The following is a 19,240-nucleotide window of genomic DNA, read 5'->3' as shown; positions in this document are numbered from 1 at the left end:
GAATACTCATCCAATCTCTGGGGATTCAGATCTCCTGCGGGCACAAAGAAGCAGTTGCAGGCTTGTTGCTGTCTAATCCGCGCTCTCTGGCTCTATGCCAGGCTTTGCTGTTCAGCTTGCGACGGTGCTCTGGTGATGCTGACCTTGGGGTTGTAGACCACTTGGATGAGGCTCTCTCTTGGAATCTTGCAGACCTTTAGGCGCCAATGGATGACCATTGATCATGATAGCCAGGCTTAGCTAAGTGCATCCCCATTTGGGAGCTGTACCTTATCAAAAGAAAACATCTTTAAATCAGTCTGCATGAATAGCTTCTCTGTGACTGCACCACAGAGATGAAGAGGGAGATGGGGCCTCATTTGGGAAAGCACAGCAACACTTAATTCTGTCTTATTAATAAGCCTCGCCGCTACAGTACGTACAGTTATAATTCAATCTGAATTAAAAACTACATGTCCCAGTTACCATGGTGGTGCTTGTGATCATTGCGTTTAACCAACGAAACAGGGCGAAAAATCAGTCACATGACTTTGTGGCTGAGTTTAGAAAGCTTAATGTATCAGCAAGACAGCAAAGACATTTTTCCAAGAAAGTTTAGCCTTTGTCACTAATGAAACCGCTAAATAAAGACATAAATATGGAAATTGACAATTAATTGACTTTTATATTTCTAAATATCACAACATGTTCGAATCCAAGTCATTTTTAATAACAATGGGTAAACTGGGTAAACTATCACAAAGCTTTAAAAAACTTAACATTTTTATTATCAACAAATTGTAAATACGATGTTTACATTGGCATTATTAATTTTTCACTTGAGTATATGGAGGATTGTGAGAGCAGACCCCCCCTCTTAGGCTACATTTTTAATAAGAAATGGAGGCTGTATGCGTTACAATATAAACATTTACTGTCAAACTTTAAATCAACAGTTGATTTAAAGACAATCTGTCAAAGTGCAATGAAACACAATATTGTTGTTGTTGTTGTTGTTATTGTTGTTTTTATCCTGTAAAGCGTTTTGAGAAGCCACCTTTAAAGGCGCTATATAAAGGCGCTGATTCTTATGGAATGTGTTTTCTTTCTTCTTTTTTTTTCAGCATAGAATAAACCTGTTACAGTACTTGATTCTTATGGATGCCCGGTTCCGCCGGGGATTCAAAATAAAACATGGAATCACGTGTCTAAGGAAATAGCATTATAACTATATCCATGCACAAACAGTAGCATGTTACATTATTAATTTGGGTGTCTCCTCTTGCCAGAAAGCGCTAAATTCCATTTTGAGTGCGGTTTTTGACTTTTTTTAAAATACAACCCATACATAAGCTGATACTGTTTAGACTTTTAATTATTTTAAACTGTATTACAGCAGCACAATGTGCTTTTTCACGAAACCTAGAGTACTGAAATGTCTTGCGTTGTACAGCTTTTCAGCTAAATATATTTATCGCTTACACCTGACACTTGATGTGCCCGACAAAAACCAGTTGAACAGCTCTGTTGGAGGTTTGCAGATCAGATCAGATTCCCTTCCCCCCACAGAAAGACAGACTTATTAGTCGCTATTCACTGCGACAGCAGCTCCAATTTCAGGCGTAAGCGATAGATCCCAGTTTAGCCGATCTTGTACAGCATGTTCCAGTTTACTCTTATTAACCATATTAATTTTAAGTGCTTAATGCCATTTTTTGACCACGCACAAATATTCTTATGTCCATACCTTTTCAAGGGAATCAGTGTGAATTGTAATACTAATTAAATAACCGCGGGCACTTTCCACCCCCTCTGACAGCAGGAACATAACCCATTCTCAGCTCAGCAGCTCATTACAATATAGGGTGTTCAAATCTTTTGCTGCCTCAAAAAGCTTTAGAGAACTTAACATTTCTATTATCAACAAATTGTAAATACCACGTTTACATTGGCATTACTAATTTTTCACTTGAGTGTATGGAGGATTGTCAGCTGTCACTGAGAGCAGTTAATTAAATGTATTTTTTGATTCACAATCAGACAAATGCAACATAAATTGTTATCTTTGTCTTCTAAGTATATTAATAAACTTTCAGCATAGCTTTCTCCTAGTTTAGATTAATTTTTCTTGGGATTTTGGGATCAAACGTGGAAAGATTAGATTAGTAATCGTTTTTATTTTTTAAATACATTTTAGAAAAGTGTAATCTATACTTAAAAGCTGTATAAAAGCTGTATAAAAGACACTCGATATTAATGGAGTTTAGTTGATACTTTTTAAACTTTTAATTATTTTAAATTGTATTACAGCATTGTACACATGCTTAAAAGAGAAGAAAACGCAAGCCTTCTTCAGGTGTGAGGGCATCCTGCTCAGAATGAAACACTAAAATGTAATGTAGGCTCTGAATGGGTTCAATTATGATTTGGGCTTGATTAAGGTCGCTGCCTTTCATCCAAAATCCTGCTTGAATCCTTCTAAACTAAAAATTAGACATGAGCAGGGGCTCTGGTGAAATTTCTCTTTTTTAATTTCTCTTTTTTTCTTGGAAAAATATCTTACCCGCTGCAATCCGGGCACAGAAGGATTAAAAGAAGCCAGACAGGCAGGGGGAAGAGTGAGTTCTAGATAAAGAGGTATCCAGGTAACAGTGAAGGTAACAGCCGCAGACGTGGCCTACTTAGCCCGCCAGGGTTACCCTACTCTTCCGGAGGAGGCCCACCGGGAAATAGCGCTCCAGGCGTTCCTGGCCCCGGCGCCGACTGAGGTGCAGTGCCACGTGATGCTGGCCGCACTGGTCCCCTTGGAGCAGGCCCTGGCTCTGGCTGAGCACACTGTTGCCGTATTCGAGGAGACCGGTGGGCACCAACGGAGGGGCGCACGGGGAATCAGATGGGGAGGAGGAGACGCCCAGCGCGACGATGTTGGGGGAGCGACGACGGCTGGTCATCTGCCACTGCTGTGGGGAGAGGGGACACATCGCAGGCAACATGAAATTGTCAGGGACATTCAGCTATATACAAAGAAGAGACAGACAAAGTAATAATTCTATATTAACGTGGCCTACATATTGACGCAATGATCAAACTAACTGACATGTTCTGATTCAGATCCCCTGCAGTTCATAATAATTAGAACAATAGCAATGCTGAGTCCTCCCCACCCTACTGAGCACAAATTCAGCTGCTCTCCAGTTCTGTTCTGCATGCAATTTTCACAGCAAGAAACTTGTGTTTCCTACTATTTTTATCAGGTTTAAAATATCATCTCCTTAAAACAGAAAAAGTGTTGATGTGTCGTGCTGAAATTCCGATTGATTTTGAATTCAAAGAAAAAAGGTTTTCTTCCAAAACACCATGAAATTGTCACATCTTGCAGACAATAGGTGTATTCCATGTTGAAAAGAGAAGAAAGAAAACCATGGAGCCTTTTACAGGTGTGAGACTTCTTCAGGTGTGAGAAGACCTCACAGTCAAAACGCTGTGTTTCCGTTCTTCTCTTTTCAGCATGCAATAAACCTATTACTTGTTCCTTTGCAGCCGAGGCATGCTGACGTAGCTACCCAGCTGAACATCTTGCAGACTCTACAGTACTTCTCTCCTGTAGAAGTAAAGCAGGGCTTGCTGGGTGAGCTTTTGCTCCGGTAAATTAGGTCACGTGTCATGTTAAATCACTTCTTCTAAACACAACATTTGCTGGTGCTAGCTTTCCCCATGAAAAGAGACATTTCCCTTACAGTACATGACATATCGTTTTTATTCTATCAATAAGTATAGAAATTAAACAAAAGAAAAAATGGTGTCGCCAAAGAATGCACAGCTCTGTCGCCTTGGGGAGGTGTCAAGGGCATTGAGCTCCTTGGACATGAAAAGTGCCCGATAAATGCCATTTCTCATCATTTCTCTTGGCGTCAGTTCTGCTATTAAATGGGACGGAGGCAACGGGCTCAGAGAGCAGGTTAAGTGCACACCGAACGCAGATGTGTCCAAGTGTCTGTAAAAGCGTGGTGCTCCGCTGGCGCTGTTCCCTAGTGGCTTAAAGTGCCCGCCTAGTAAGCAGGCGATCCTGGGTCTGAATACCAGCGGTGCCTCTCTCCGTGTCTTGTTGTGCCGAATGTCTCATTTCAGACAAACATGTACAGCTTGGTTCAGTTTAATGCAAGAATTCATTTCCTTTCTGGAATAACTTGTTTTTGAAGAAATCCATACAGCTTGTGAAAGATGAAATCCATTTCTTGGTTGTCAGTGGAAAAAGATTGCCGGCTGCAAGAAGCGCAAGTGATTGTTTTCTTTGACCATAAACCTGCAAATGTAGGGAGTACAAGCGGCCGTCAGTCTCTGTGGCGCAATCGGTTAGCGCGTTAGGCTGTTAACCGAAAGGTTGGGGGTTCAAGCCCACCCAGGGACGCATGTCTCAGTTTTTCCAATGTAAACATCATCACCGCTAAAGAAGATGGCGCAGAAGGCTCCACAGTCGAAACGTTGTGCTTCTTTTCTTCTCTTTTCAGCATGGAGTAAACCTTTGCTTGATCCTTTGCAGCCTACGCATGCTGACACAGCTGCCTTTCTCTTAACGCGCCTCAATCATTATTCACCAAAACCATCAGCAGAATGTGTCGCCTTTGTGGTGATGTCACTCCTCTGCTTCACAAATGTCCTTAGTGACGGACCATTTCTTTCTGCCATTTTTCCGGAGCGGTTATTGATTGCTCCATCATTTCCCTCATACTTTCCATCCCTAGATTGAAAAAAAAAAACAGAAACAGGCTGACAGGACGACAATCAAATTGCAAAAACTCATCAAAGCACTCGATAGAGTATTTGAATCCACAAGTAGCTATGAGCAACTTTGTCCTGGCTTGCATGAAAGTCAGAAAATGTCAAAAAGAAAAAGATGGTGGCTTTTTCATATCTGTTCTTTTATTTTTAGTTCGTTGGCTCTTCTGTCCATTGTCCTCCTGCCTGGCTCTTGACCTGTGACTGTCTGAACACACACATTAGACTTTCAGGCGGGGGATTTGTCCTGAGCCTCTGTGAAAGACCCACCCACCCCCATAAATAACTGCTCTAGAAACACATGAATGCAAAACTAAACCACAGCTTAAAGAGGAGCTCCAACTCAGTGCCATACTAATGTAAACGAAGTAATACTAAGACATGTTCTTATGGATTTGTCTTACCTTGAGATATGTAATTGGATTTCAGGATTAACTTCCTCATTCAATGTACTGGTGATTCTTTGCCTGGTCAGTACCTGGGTGGGAGACCTCCAGCGAACAATTAAGCTTGCTGCTGGAAGTGGTGTTAAGAGACTCTTAGGATCTTCCAGAGGTGTCTGTCCAATAGCACTAGTTGCCTTAGAGCTGGCTCAAACATTGCTCAAGAGTCTACCTTTCACAGATGCGCAAAGATGAATGATGGGGGTGCACGCTTCAAGGAGTCTTCCAACTGTAGGGACCGATTAGAGACGATCCGTAGCATGTGTTCGTTTCCATATACGCCCCGTGTCTCAACGGTAGGACAGAGTCAAATACTGCCTCGACACGTAACAGCGTTATATTAAACCACAGGACTTGAGGGCTGTTTTGTTTGAATGTTCAAGGCAATGGTAGAGCGTAGGTCAAGGGCCATTGGTGCATCTCCTGTAACTGGAGCAAAAATGCTATTCAAAGTGCAGTGACTAAAATCGTCGTCCACATGTCTCCGTTGTTGATTGCTTTCTGTCTAAGAACGTTCTGTTTTCATGTCTGAACGGGGAGACTTTATCATTCCAACTTGAAGCCACCCTTAAGTCCTCTGAGGTGTGTGTGTGTGTGCTTGCACGTATGGCGTAAAAGGTTCCTTAAACGGAGAGCGATCTTGAAAAAAGTTGCCTCCGCTGCCGCCGCCGCCTCGCACTCCCTGTTCGATTGTAGCAAGAAGGCAGCGGCCGTGGCACTCGCTGTAGTCGTGGCCGAGTGGTTAAGGTGACGGACTTGAAATCCGTTGGGGTCTCCCCGCGCAGGTTCAAATCCTGCCGACTACGGCGTCCTTTGCATTTGGTTGCGTGCGTGCGTGCGTGTAAAAGGACCAGCCTCGTTTCGTTTTCGCTGGGACCTTTAACACTCTAAATCGCCTGGACCCGCAGCCTGTGAAATCGATTCTTCAGAACCCACGAAGGACGCTTTGCCGCTGGACACGGATACCGATGCTTTTCTGCAACGAGCTTTCCAGCTGAATTTTCTCGGCAGCTCCGTACTGAACCTGTTCTCCATTGCAACATAGCGGAGGCTCGTCACGTCTATAGCAAGGCTGTGTAGGACCGCATACGCCACAGTGACTTGTACACAGACCACATGAAAGGCAAGCAAAATACACTTTTAAAATTCCAAAGACTCACAAGGTCAGAGGAACAGCGATGACCTGAACAGATCTTTTACAGAAATCTAGGTTGACCTTTTTAGAGCTGTAATTGCATTTTTGTTTAATAGAAGATCAAATCTACTCGCATGTACCAGCACCTTACAGTTTATTGATGTTAATTCTGTTTAAGTAATAAGATTGCAAATTATTTTGGACTTTAGCCGGTGTTTTTTAGAACAAATTGCTTACACTTCTGTAAGGAATATGCAGTACGTGCCTTTGTCAGTCATTGCTCACCATACCTGTAACTTTATTATCTAACTCACTTCCTCAAATGGTGAAGGTCCACAAACATAAATGAAAAAAAAAACCCTTGATGTAGATGAGGTGCACAAAAAAGCAGCCCCTGATAGCGTATAACACATTTATACTATTGCAGAGACACATGTAACATATATATATATACTGTATATATATATGAAACAGAAATAGAAACAGAAACAGGAATCGCTTACTCACCTGGAGAATCTCTGTAGGAATATCTAGCATTTATCAATGGAAATAAAAGCTGCTTTAATACAGTGCATGTTCAAACTCAAACCCTCAGCTGCTGTTCTTGTTTGTTTTGGGACAAATTGCAACTGAGCATCGCATGAGCCGTTACGTACCCTTATCTGTTAGGGAATTTCAAGGGAGGAGTTAGGTCAGAATGGGTAGGCTGCAAAACAACAAGTAAAGATTTATTCCAAGATGAAACGTTGTGGCGGTTTTCTTATCTTTTCAGCATGGACTAAACTTTTACGTGTTCCTTATATGCTATATATGTATATATTAGCACCAATGTCGTTCTTAAAAACTAACATGAAATTGTCAGGGACATTCAGCTATATACAAAGACGAGACAGACAAAGTAATAATTCTATATTAACGTGGCCTACATATTGACGCAATGATCGAACTAAGTGACGTGTTCTGATTCAGATCCCCTGCAGTTCATGCCAATTAGAACAATAGCAATGCTGAGTCCTCCCCACCCTACTGAGCACAAATTCAGCTGCTCTCCAGTTCTGTTCTGCATGTTTTTTCATTGCAATTGAGCTCGGAGCTGGAGATGATCTCCATACAGTTCTGTGTTCACCAGCCCGCACTTGCGTGCTAATTTACGGGTTGTGGCAGATGCTTTTCTATAGTTCATATACATGACGGCAACCTGTTACCGAGGAACCTGAGAGGTTTAAAAGCCTCACGCGCCAGGCAGGACTCGAACCTACAATCTTCTGGTCCGAAATCAGACGTGTTATCCATTACGCCACTGGCCCATAGAACATGCGCTTGCACTCCACCACAGAGAGCTCTACACTGCTACCAGTAGTACACTTCCCCATCTAAATTTTCACAGCAAGAAACTTGTGTTTCCTACTATTTTTATCAGGTTTAAAATATCATCTCCTTAAAATTGAAAAAGTGTTGATGTGTCGTGCTGAAATTCCGATTGATTTTGAATTCAAAGAAAAAAGGTTTTCTTCCAAAACACCATGAAATTGTCACATCTTGCAGACAATAAGTGTATTCCATGTTGAAAAGAGAAGAAAGAAAACCATGGAGCCTTTTACAGGTGTGAGACTTCTTCAGGTGTGAGAAGACCTCACAGTCGAAACGCTGTGTTTCCGTTCTTCTCTTTTCAGCATGCAATAAACCTATTACTTGTTCCTTTGCAGCCGAGGCATGCTGACGTAGCTACCCAGCTGAACATCTTGCAGACTCTACAGTACTTCTCTCCTGTAGAAGTAAAGCAGGGCTTGCTGGTTGAGCTTTTGCTCCGGTAAATTAGGTCACGTGTCATGTTAAATCACTTCTTCTAAACACAACATTTGCTGGTGCTAGCTTTCCCCATGAAAAGAGACATTTCCCTTACAGTACATGACATATCGTTTTTATTCTATCAATAAGTATAGAAATTAAACAAAAGAAAAAATGGTGTCGCCAAAGAATGCACAGCTCTGTCGCCTTGGGGAGGTGTCAAGGGCATTGAGCTCCTTGGACATGAAAAGTGCCCGATAAATGCCATTTCTCATCATTTCTCTTGGCGTCAGTTCTGCTATTAAATGGGACGGAGGCAACGGGCTCAGAGAGCAGGTTAAGTGCACACCGAACGCAGATGTGTCCAAGTGTCTGTAAAAGCGCGGTGCTCCGCTGGCGCTGTTCCCTAGTGGCTTAAAGTGCCCGCCTAGTCAGCAGGCGATCCTGGGTCTGAATACCAGCGGTGCCTCTCTCCGTGTCTTGTTGTGCCGAATGTCTCATTTCAGACAAACATGTACAGCTTGGTTCAGTTTAATGCAAGAATTCATTTCCTTTCTGGAATAACTTGTTTTTGAAGAAATCCATACAGCTTGTGAAAGATGAAATCCATTTCTTGGTTGTCAGTGGAAAAAGATTGCCGGCTGCAAGAAGCGCAAGTGATTGTTTTCTTTGACCATAAACCTGCAAATGTAGGGAGTACAAGCGGCCGTCAGTCTCTGTGGCGCAATCGGTTAGCGCGTTAGGCTGTTAACCGAAAGGTTGGGGGTTCAAGCCCACCCAGGGACGCATGTCTCAGTTTTTCCAATGTAAACATCATCACCGCTAAAGAAGATGGCGCAGAAGGCTCCACAGTCGAAACGTTGTGCTTCTTTTCTTCTCTTTTCAGCATGGAGTAAACCTTTGCTTGATCCTTTGCAGCCTACGCATGCTGACACAGCTGCCTTTCTCTTAACGCGCCTGTAGGGAAAACCGGTTCAGGGACGCCAAATATGTAATCATAGTGGCTCTCTGAAGGCACCAGTTCTGTAGGGTTTGGGCATTTACTGAGACAATTATTAATTGTAGCAGTAAATCACAAAGTTGATTCTTTTGATGGCTTTAGAGTCCAACCATGCGACATAACTCAAACAACGCGCACACACAGGTACTAATACACGAGGATACATTTATTAATACATAGAATATGCATGTAAACCTAACAGATCTTATCGAGAGGGTTATCAGAATACAAAAGGTATATATTCAATCAGTTACAAAGTGTTACACATATCAAGAGGACATACGTTCAGTATATCATTCATTTAGACCGTTTCGTAAAGTGAACTTGGTTACAACTTCTACATTAGATACTCAAAACAAGTACATAACTCTTAGGAATTAAATTGATATCAACTGGTTGGGATAACAATTGAATTCTCGAGCTGTAATGCATTGAAGTTGAATACTCATCCAATCTTTGGGGATTCAGATCTCCTGCGGGCACAAAGAAACAGTTGCAGGCTGTTGCTGTCCAATCCGCGCTCTCTGGCTCCGTGCCAGGCTGTGCTGTGCGGCTTGCGACGGTGCGCTGCTGATGCTCACTGTTGGCTTTAACTAGCAAAGTTTGTGCACAGGAGAAAAGATGACTGTGGGTCCCAGCAAGTCAGGAAGAGGACCGGTTCTTCCTGATGAAGAGCTAGTTCTGAATAGTGATTCAGCTGTCCACAGTTCCGACCTGTTCACGAGGCCTGCTGCTGGTTACTCTCTGGCAACCTCCACTCTAGACTCTTAGAACAAAGGAAAGTTCTGGCACTCGGACACACTGGCCGTTCCGTGGTTGTCCGGGCTGAGTCTCAGGATGGTCAGGAGGCGCGCTGCGAGAATGTCCTGCCCTTGGGAGCCTTCTGCTCCTGGGCCGTCCTGCCCTGGAATTCTCCTTTGAATTCCCTTTAGAACAGTCCACAGAATCCTCTCCAGAATCCCTTCTGAATCTCAATCTGAAACTTGTTGAATCTGAATCTGAATCTGAATCTGAATCTGAATCTGAATCTCTCAGGCTCTCTGTGTTGCCTGTTTTTACCTGGAGGAACTTCAGCTCATTGATTGGCTGAAAGTTCCATGGGCATCAGAGTCCCACGTGGGTTACTCGGCCCTACCAGTCCCTGATTGGTTGATCAAGGTGAGATATGAGTCACTTAGTCCTGACACTTAGTAATGCAATCCAGATGTCCAACTCGCACTCCCTAGACAGATAGGCACCAATGGATGACCATTGATCATGATAGCCAGGCTTAGCTAAGTGCATCCCCCTTTGGGACCTGTCCTTATCAAAAGAAAACATCTTGCATGAATGGTTTCTCTGTGGCTGCACCACAGAGATGGAGGGTGAGATGGGGCCTCTTTTGGGAAGGCTCAGAACACTTAATTCTTTCTTATTATTAAGCCTCGCCGCTACATATCCCCCCTTTTTGAAGGTCACGAGGTCCCGAGGCATTGTTGCCTTCAAAACAAAACAGAGTTAAGTGATGTCCCTTGCCATTAGAACATTAACCTTAAATGTCTACATTACTCCTCGAGAATTCATACCGGAACCAGCATTGGATACAAACAGGATGAATAACATCTGGAGTATGTATAAACACGGTAGGAGACATTATCTAAGTCTAGGAATTACACATCAGGAAGTTCACTGTCAATATCTGATACCTCTGTGGTAGATATTTGGGAAGAAGTAACTTCCTTTCTTTTGGCATGCTACCTTTGACTCATTCATGCTACCCAGAGTACATCTTGATGTGAGAGTACATCATTCAGAGTACACTGTCAGTCATGATCCAGCTACCTGGCAGTAGTGTTACAATAACAACAGTTCCTGTTCCCAGCCCCCGATAAACCACAACACCTGTGTTGGGTATCTGCTAGGGTGGTTTGGAGGTTTGTTCCATTAAAGCAAACTAACTACCTGTACCTCTTCAGGGCTTACTGTTTCTTGGATTTCTATCCAATTCAATAGTGTGGCACCTGAAGGCATCCATGACCTCAAGTTTGGTCTTATGTTGTCTGGTTCTAGACAGTACAGTGTTAAGTTCAAGAGCACTGTGGCCTCCTCGGGAACTTGCAGGAAAACTGTTTGATTAGGTAGCTGCATTGCGGTAGCTGTATCTTGCCTGTCACAAGTCATAGTGTCAGTTAAATGTGGTGTGCTGACCAGCCATTTACTTCCCACCTGCTCTTCATGGGGTTCATTAACCTCCCTCTGCTCGTTAGTAGCTTTACACCCTTCATTGGTGAATCGTTTAGACACAGCCAATGGATAGCTTTGGTAGCCATACCCATCTCAAGATTTGGAACCGAATTCAATCTTGGATTGCCTTCTGGGTGAGCTATGAACGATGAGGTTAATGTCACATGCTCCTCTACTGAGAAGAGTGGAATCAAGTGGGTTGGGAATTGTGCCGTGGTTAGACTGGCTACAGTGGCACTAAACTCCCTTAACAGGTCTTGTGTCAACATTCTGGCCTGTTGCACACAAGCATAAACCCACTGTATAACACCAACAATCATGTCCACTGGTTGGGGAATAAGGTTTAACCCTGTTGCATAGGAAGTTGCCTGTAGGGTTTCCCCTAAGCTTTCCAACTTTTGCTGCTGTTGATACAGTCTGTCACTACCCTCTGGCATCTCTGACACCTGCCTTCTTGGGGCAGTCAGGGTGAGAGTGCCAGTAGCACACAAACCTACCAGAAAAAGCAAACGTGCAACAGTGGTGGCAGCAATCAGTCCTCCCAAAAGTCTTTTCGGATGGCTGATCCCAGTCATCTCCTTCTGAGTGACTGTTGCCTTTCTAAGCTGGTGCAGCGTGTACATGGTGTCTTTCTCAGTATGCCCTGTGGCATCTTGGGCACCAACATCCTGGAAATCTGGGGAGATCTGACACAGCGGCTGATGCTGCTCCTCCGTTTCCAGGGCATCTGCTTTTTCGATTTGTTCATGCCTGTGCTCTAGGAACCCTGCAGGGAGCGGTGCAGCGGTAGAGCATGCCTGAGCCTCGGCTGAGTGGTCATCTGGAGCACCTGAGTGATCTGGGATTGTTACCCCATTCTCACTGTTCAGGTCCACCCTGCACACTTCCTGATTGAGGAATCCCTCTATCGGCATGTTTACAATCGTTCGCTGGGGGTAGGTGTAGGACACCTGCTCGCTCCCCCCTTCCCTCGCTAGGGGTTCAGGGAGCTGCCCCAGCAGTGGGATAGCTAGTTCACTGTCTTTGAACTCACTATCACTCACCAGGCCCATGTCAGTGCAGGCGGGGATTCTGACATCCCTCTTTGCGATGTCCTGCACTGGCAGGCGGGTGACTTTACCATCCAGCTCCAGTCTGGCTGAACCACTGTTGGTCAGACTCAAACTGACAGACTGAGCTGGTGGCTGTGAGAAAACCGGCTCGGCTTTCATTCCCTGTCCCTTCTGGGGGACTGGGTGTGCTGGCAACCCTGCCGTTGAGGCAGGAACAATCAGGTCAGTCTCACTCACTACCTGGTAGTTGTGAGAAATAATGTTACCTGACTGCAGGTTCCCTGGGTCACAGCAGAGGGAATCAGCATCTGGGATCAGGTGTTTCCACAGTGCAGTAGTCTCAGCGTCCAGCTGGACCTCCTGTCTAACCTGTGAATGTTGCACCAGGGGCACCTGGCGGTGGCCCTGTGACAGCTGCTCAAGCAGATCCTCACTAATAGAGGACCTCTCAGGGCTAAGAGTGAGGGCTACATCACCAACCTGCTCTCCTGCCATCTGGATCCCTTCCACCACTGCGGGGTGGTGGTCCTGACCCCTCTTGGGTGCCAGGGTGCACAGGGAAAGCTCCTTCTCATCGCCAGGTGGGGAGATCTGCTCCTCTTTAGGGATGTAAAAGGGGTGTGCTTTACCTGGTGGATCAGGCGGCTGCTTGGAGCACCGCTCCTGTGGCATGGAGGCTGTTGGGACCTTGGCCGGGACACGACTTCCCTGTATATTGGGGGAACAAGAAAATATTTTTATTTCTTGTCCAGAGGGAACAGAAGGAATCTCCACATAGGCTTCTGTGTTCGGTGGGCACTGTGTGAGCACAGTCTGCCTCTTGGCCCCCCTTTCCTTCTGTACAGAAGGCTTAGGAGCCTTGACCTGTTTCCACACTTTGCCTTTCTGGTGATTCACCAAAGGTTCCTCTCTGAGTCGCATGCCCTTTTCTTTTTCTACCCGTTTGAGCTTGCCGTGTGACATCAAACACCTTTCAACCTCAGTGTCAATCAGTGTCTCACTGGGTAAGACATCTCCCATGGCAGCCTTGAAGTAAAAGCTTCTTGCTTTTCCTCTGCGTTTTACTGCCTGCCCTGTGACTTCAGGGGTGGAGTCAGCACTCACTTGGGAGTGGCTGACCTTATCCAGGCAGGAACCCTTCCGCTCAATCAGATAGACTGAGGGAGGGAGAGGGGGCGGGTCTCTGCCTCCTCCATTGGAGAGTATCAGCTCATTCACGCTTCCGGCAGCCTTGGGGAGCGGTTGTCCCTGTCCTAATAAAGCTTGTTCAAGCCTGGCCAGGCGGGCGGCTACTGAATCCTTTTGTTCAGCCTTTTCTAGCCCTTTCCTTCCCCCGGTGTTCTCATGGCACTTAGGACGCTGGGTGCGGTCCTGTGTGAGTGCTTTGGAACGGGGCTTAGCCAGCTCAGGAGCCTGTGCTCCTTCGAGCAGGGGAGAATTAACCCTGCTGGCTCTGACGGGGAACGCAGTCGCTTTAGCAACTTTTTGCTCAGAGCGACTTTGGACATCATACTCCCAGGCTTTCTGCACGAATCTCTTGATATCAGTCATTTTCATGGTCTGTGCATCTGTATGCATTAAGATCATCTTTCTGACTGACGGGTGGAGATTCGCAATGAATAAACCCTTGAAATGTGTGTTCTCTTCGCAACCCTCATCATTTCGCCCTGCAAAATAAGTTCGTCTAAGTCTCTCGTAATATTCGCGAGGGGACTCTGCTCTCTCGTGCTTAATGTTAAGAGCGGCGGCTATCGCAGCAGTCGGGTCAATAAACGCACTGTATTCTTCGATAAGTGCTTGACAAAGCTGCTCAAAATCATTACAGACTTCTTTCATCTGCCTAGCCATCCACTCATGTACAGCTCTGCTGGTAGTTTTTCTAACCAGAAACACTTTCTCCTGTTCTGTGGCGTTTGGCAGGTACTGCAGGTTATACCTGAGGTCTTGAATATAACTCTCGATATTATTCTCTGACACTGCGGGGTCAAATCTCTCTATGTCCTTCGCTAGCTCTCTCAGAGAATGGAGGTTTATTCTCCTAGCTTCTCCGCTGACGGAGATATGGAAGAGATCGTGGTCAGATCTGTCGCTGCTAGAGAGAGTGCTTAATAGCGACTCGAATTCAGACCTTTTAGCAACCATCGTTAAACTTAAAGAGTATTACTTATAAGTACGAAATCACAGTTTTACCACAGAAAACCACAAGATCAAGTATGCAATCAACCTGGTAGATTGCAAAAGATCACAAAACGATCAAGCACTGCTTAAAGAGCAAGGGGAACTTTTTTTCCTTTCGGCTTTCAGCACACTGTATTGTCGTGTATGAAACCCGCGGCGTTTTATATTGAATTATTCCGCTTGGTTGACTCATTTCAGTCTTGCCACGCCCGTGCCAGGGACGCCAAATAAATGTAGATAAAGCCGGTTCAGGGACGCCAAATATGTAATCATAGTGGCTCTCTGAAGGCACCAGTTCTGTAGGGTTTGGGCATTTACTGAAACAATTATTAATTGTAGCAGTAAATCACAAAGTTGATTCTTTTGATGGCTTTAGAGTCCAACCATGCGACATAACTCAAACAACGCGCACACACAGGTACTAATACACGAGGATACATTTATTAATACATAGAATATGCATGTAAACCTAACAGATCTTATCGAGAGGGTTATCAGAATACAAAAGGTATATATTCAATCAGTTACAAAGTGTTACACATATCAAGAGGACATACGTTCAGTATATCATTCATTTAGACCGTTTCGTAAAGTGAACTTGGTTACAACTTCTACATTAGATACTCAAAACAAGTACATAACTCTTAGGAATTAAATTGATATCAACTGGTTGGGATAACAATTGAATTCTCGAGCTGTAATGCATTGAAGTTGAATACTCATCCAATCTTTGGGGATTCAGATCTCCTGCGGGCACAAAGAAACAGTTGCAGGCTGTTGCTGTCCAATCCGCGCTCTCTGGCTCCGTGCCAGGCTGTGCTGTGCGGCTTGCGACGGTGCGCTGCTGATGCTCACTGTTGGCTTTAACTAGCAAAGTTTGTGCACAGGAGAAAAGATGACTGTGGGTCCCAGCAAGTCAGGAAGAGGACCGGTTCTTCCTGATGAAGAGCTAGTTCTGAATAGTGATTCAGCTGTCCACAGTTCCGACCTGTTCACGAGGCCTGCTGCTGGTTACTCTCTGGCAACCTCCACTCTAGACTCTTAGAACAAAGGAAAGTTCTGGCACTCGGACACACTGGCCGTTCCGTGGTTGTCCGGGGCTGAGTCTCAGGATGGTCAGGAGGCGCGCTGCGAGAATGTCCTGCCCTTGGGAGCCTTCTGCTCCTGGGCCGTCCTGCCCTGGAATTCTCCTTTGAATTCCCTTTAGAACAGTCCACAGAATCCTCTCCAGAATCCCTTCTGAATCTCAATCTGAAACTTGTTGAATCTGAATCTGAATCTGAATCTGAATCTGAATCTCTCAGGCTCTCTGTGTTGCCTGTTTTTACCTGGAGGAACTTCAGCTCATTGATTGGCTGAAAGTTCCATGGGCATCAGAGTCCCACGTGGGTTACTCGGCCCTACCAGTCCCTGATTGGTTGATCAAGGTGAGATATGAGTCACTTAGTCCTGACACTTAGTAATGCAATCCAGATGTCCAACTCGCACTCCCTAGACAGATAGGCACCAATGGATGACCATTGATCATGATAGCCAGGCTTAGCTAAGTGCATCCCCCTTTGGGAGCTGTCCTTATCAAAAGAAAACATCTTGCATGAATGGTTTCTCTGTGGCTGCACCACAGAGATGGAGGGTGAGATGGGGCCTCTTTTGGGAAGGCTCAGAACACTTAATTCTTTCTTATTATTAAGCCTCGCCGCTACACGCCTCAATCATTATTCACCAAAACCATCAGCAGAATGTGTCGCCTTTGTGGTGATGTCACTCCTCTGCTTCACAAATGTCCTTAGTGACGGACCATTTCTTTCTGCCATTTTTCCGGAGCGGTTATTGATTGCTCCATCATTTCCCTCATACTTTCCATCCCTAGATTGAAAAAAAAAAACAGAAACAGGCTGACAGGACGACAATCAAATTGCAAAAACTCATCAAAGCACTCGATAGAGTATTTGAATCCACAAGTAGCTCTGAGCAACTTTGTCCTGGCTTGCATGAAAGTCGGAAAATGTCAAAAAGAAAAAGATGGTGGCTTTTTCATATCTGTTCTTTTATTTTTAGTTCGTTGGCTCTTCTGTCCATTGTCCTCCTGCCTGGCTCTTGACCTGTGACTGTCTGAACGCACACATTAGACTTTCAGGCGGGGGATTTGTCCTGAGCCTCTGTGAAAGACCCACCCACCCCCATAAATCACTGCTCTAGAAACACATGAATGCAAAACTAAACCACAGCTTAAAGAGGAGCTCCAACTCAGTGCCATACTAATGTAAACGAAGTAATACTAAGACATGTTCTTATGGATTTGTCTTACCTTGAGATATGTAATTGGATTTCAGGATTAACTTCCTCATTCAATGTACTGGTGATTCTTTGCCTGGTCAGTACCTGGATGGGAGACCTCCAGCGAACAATTAAGCTTGCTGCTGGAAGTGGTGTTAAGAGACTCTTAGGATCTTCCAGAGGTGTCTGTCCAATAGCACTAGTTGCCTTAGAGCTGGCTCAAACATTGCTCAAGAGTCTACCTTTCACAGATGCGCAAAGATGAATGATGGGGGTGCACGCTTCAAGGAGCCTTCCAGCTGTAGGGACCGATTAGAGACGATCCGTAGCATGTGTTCGTTTCCATATACGCCCCGTGTCTCAACGGTAGGACAGAGTCAAATACTGCCTCGACACGTAACAGCGTTATATTAAACCGCAGGACTTGAGGGCTGTTTTGTTTGAATGTTCAAGGCATTGGTAAGAGCGTAGGTCAAGGGCCATTGGTGCATCTCCTGTAACTGAAGTAAAAATGCTATTCAAAGTGCAGTGACTAAAATCGTCGTCCACATGTCTCCGTTGTTGATTGCTTTCTGTCTAAGAACGTTCTGTTTTCATGTCCGAACGGGGAGATTTTATCATTCCAACTTGAAGCCACCCTTAAGTCCTCTGAGGTGTGTGTGTGTGTGTGCTTGCACGTATGGCGTAAAAGGTTTCTTAAACGGAGAGCGAACTTGAAAAAAGTTGCCTCAGCTGCCGCCGCCGCCTCGCACTCCCTGTTCGATTGTAGCAAGAAGGCAGCGGCCGCGGCGTTCGCTGTAGTCGTGCCCGATTGGTTAAGGTGACGGACTTGAAATCCGTTGGGGTCTCCCCGCGCAGGTTCAAATCCTGCCGACTACGGCGTCCTTTGCATTTGTTTGCGTGCGTGCGTGTAAAAGGACCAGCGCCGTTTCGTTTTCGCTGGGACCTTTAACACTCTAAATCGCCTGGACCCGCAGCCTGTGAAATCGGTTCTTCAGCACCCACGAAGGACGCTTTGCCGCTGGACACAGATACCGATGCTTTTCTGCAACGAGCTTTCCAGCTGAATTTTCTCGGCAGCTCCGTACTGAACCTGTTCTCCATTGCAACATAGCGGAGGCTCATCACGTCTATAGCAAGGCTGTGTAGGACCGCATACGCCACAGTGACTTGTACACAGACCACATGAAAGGCAAGCGAAATACACTTTTAAAATTCCAAAGAATCACAAGGTCAGAGGAACAGCGATGACCTGAACAGATCTGTTACAGAAGTCTAGGTTGACCTATTTAGAGCTGTAATTGCATTTTTGTTTAATAGAAGATCAAATCTACTCGCATGTACCAGCACCTTACAGTTTATTGATGTTAATTCTGTTTAAGTAATAAGATTGCTAACGATGTTGGACTTAAGCCGGTGTTTTTTAGAACAAATTGCTTACACTTCTGTAAGGAATACGCAGTACGTGCCTTTGTCAGTCATTGCTCACCATACCTGTAACTTTCTTATCTAACTCACTTCCTCAAATGGTGAAGGTCCACAAACATAAATGAAAAAAAAAAACCCTTGTTGTAGATGAGGTGCACAAAAAAGCAGCCCCTGATAGTGTATAACACATTTATACTATTGCAGAGACACATGTAACATATATATATATACTGTATATATATATATGAAACAGAAATAGAAACAGAAACAGGAATCGCTTACTCACCTGGAGAATCTCTGTAGGAATATCTAGCATTTATCAATGGAAATAAAAGCTGCTTTAATACAGTGCATGTTCAAACTCAAACCCTCAGCTGCTGTTCTTGTTTGTTTTGGGACAAATTGCAACTGAGCATCGCATGAGCCGTTACGTACCCTTATCTGTTAGGGAATTTCAAGGGAGGAGTTAGGTCAGAATGGGTAGGCTGCAAAACAACAAGTAAAGATTTATTCCAAGATGAAACGTTGTGGCGGTTTTCTTATCTTTTCAGCATGGACTAAACTTTTACGTGTTCCTTATATGCTATATATGTATATATTAGCACCAATGTCGTTCTTAAAAACTAACATGAAATTGTCAGGGACATTCAGCTATATACAAAGACGAGACAGACAAAGTAATAATTCTGTATTAACGTGGCCTACATATTGACGCAATGATCGAACTAACTGACATGTTCTGATTCAGATCCCCTGCAGTTCATGCCAATTAGAACAATAGGAATGCTGAGTCCTCCCCACCCTACTGAGCACAAATTCAGCTGCTCTCCAGTTCTGTTCTGCATGTTTTTTCATTGCAATTGAGCTCGGAACTGGAGATGATCTCCATACAGTTCTGTGTTCACTAGCCCACACTTGCGTGCTAATTTACGGGTTGTGGCAAATGCTTTTCTATAGTTCA

At 44.7% G+C, this 19,240-nt stretch overlaps 2 non-coding genes across 2 annotated transcripts; both read left to right on the top strand.

Moving 5' to 3' along the window:
* Window positions 1-5,922: 5,922 nt before the first annotated feature.
* Window positions 5,923-6,004, top strand: trnas-uga (transfer RNA serine (anticodon UGA)). Its single transcript has one exon. It is a non-coding gene; the product is annotated as a tRNA-Ser (tRNA).
* Window positions 6,005-17,648: 11,644 nt separating this feature from the next.
* trnas-uga (transfer RNA serine (anticodon UGA)) lies at window positions 17,649-17,730 on the top strand. Its single transcript has one exon. It is a non-coding gene; the product is annotated as a tRNA-Ser (tRNA).
* Window positions 17,731-19,240: the final 1,510 nt, after the last annotated feature.

The sequence above is a fragment of the Lepisosteus oculatus genome, unplaced genomic scaffold (assembly GCF_040954835.1).
Source record: "Lepisosteus oculatus isolate fLepOcu1 unplaced genomic scaffold, fLepOcu1.hap2 HAP2_SCAFFOLD_52, whole genome shotgun sequence".
NCBI lineage: Eukaryota > Metazoa > Chordata > Actinopteri > Semionotiformes > Lepisosteidae > Lepisosteus > Lepisosteus oculatus.
This window is presented reverse-complemented; position numbering and strand designations above follow the sequence as displayed.